The 1385-nt window shown below is 37.6% G+C and overlaps 1 protein-coding gene across 1 annotated transcript in view; it reads right to left on the bottom strand.

Annotated features, from left to right (window-relative positions):
• LOC103212728 (cilia- and flagella-associated protein 47) overlaps positions 1 to 1385 on the bottom strand; it is a gene marked incomplete at its 5' end in the record, with an annotated part of 285428 nt that overhangs the window by 37796 nt on the left and 246247 nt on the right. The gene's annotated exons all lie outside the window — the stretch shown is intronic.

Below are 1385 nucleotides of genomic sequence, written 5' to 3'. Positions count from 1 at the left end.
CAGTATTATGTATATATGTATATGTGTGCATATATGTGTATATATTTGAGTGTGTGTGTATATATATACATTATATATGATATATCTTGTATTTTCTTATGTCAGGAGTCCAGAAAATGTGAGTCATCTTGTGAAAAATCAAAATATTGTTTCTATTTACCAGTAGCATAGTGGCTAAGGCACTTGACTGCTAACCAGAAGGCTGGCGGTTCAAACCCACCAGCCACTCCTCAGAAGGAAGATGAGGCAATCTACTTCCGTAGTGATACTGCCCCGGAAACCCAAGGAGGGGTCACTATGAGTCAGGTGTGACTCGACGGTACATAACAACAACAACAACATGTACCCCAAACCAAACCAAACCTTTGGTCATCGAGCTGATTCTGACTCAAAGCAATTAGGCCAGGAGGAAGAACTGCCCCATAGACTTTCCAAGAATGTGTATCTTTACAGAAACATCTTTCTCCTGCACAGCTGCTGTTGAGTTTGAACCACCAACCTTTCAGCTAGCAGCTGAGCATTCAACCCCTGTGAAACCAGGCCTCCTAATTATATAAAGAAAGAATATTAAAGCATTCCTTTAGTGACACTAGTGTCCACAAACAGAAGATTATTTTATCTCCCCCAAATATTAAATGTTATACTTTTATCAAGTCAGATGCACAGTTTGAATGTAAGGGTAAAAGGGGAATCATAGCATAGAGAAATACAAAAGGTTGGCACTTCAAATTTGCCAGCTGCTCTGTGGGAGAAAGACGAGGCAATGTGCATCTGTAAATATTTACAGCCTGGGAAACCCTAGAGAATAGTTCTACTTTGTCTCACAGGGTCACTATGAGTCAGAATTGACCCAATGGTAGTAGGTATTTATGCTTTTATGGCATCAATAATAATGCATTTATTTAAGTTGGTGTCCTTAGATTTCTGTGTTTATGCAATACATATCACATTCATAATATAAAAATGTTTAAAATCAATTTATCTTTTCATTCTAAAGTTTACACGTTGATATTGAACACTCTCAAATTAGAATAAGTATGTGAAATGTATAATATGAGTAAAAATTATATGTGAATTAAGAGGATTAAAACAGTTGGGAAAATGTGCAAACTTTCCTGATTGTAACTAGCTTTAGTCTTAAAGCATTATGTCGGGAATTAGTGTGATGAAAGTTGTAGTACCATGTCATTCATTGGTCTTGTCCTATAAGTTCTTAGGAAATTAGCACGCTGGCAATCCAAGGGTCATTCAATCACAGTGCATTCACTTTCCATTGTATTTATACTATGACAGGTAGTGAGGTCCATTTCCAATTATCTATGTCTATGGACATGCATGAGGAGAGACAACGCAGGGATGCCAGAGTAGCAGGCCGGAAGAGCAGG

Source organism: Orycteropus afer, unplaced genomic scaffold (genome assembly GCF_000298275.1).
Source record: "Orycteropus afer afer isolate SDZICR_OR568_19922 unplaced genomic scaffold, OryAfe1.0 scaffold01079, whole genome shotgun sequence".
NCBI lineage: Eukaryota > Metazoa > Chordata > Mammalia > Tubulidentata > Orycteropodidae > Orycteropus > Orycteropus afer.
Note: the sequence above shows the minus strand (reverse complement) of the source record. Positions and strands in the feature narration are given on the sequence as shown.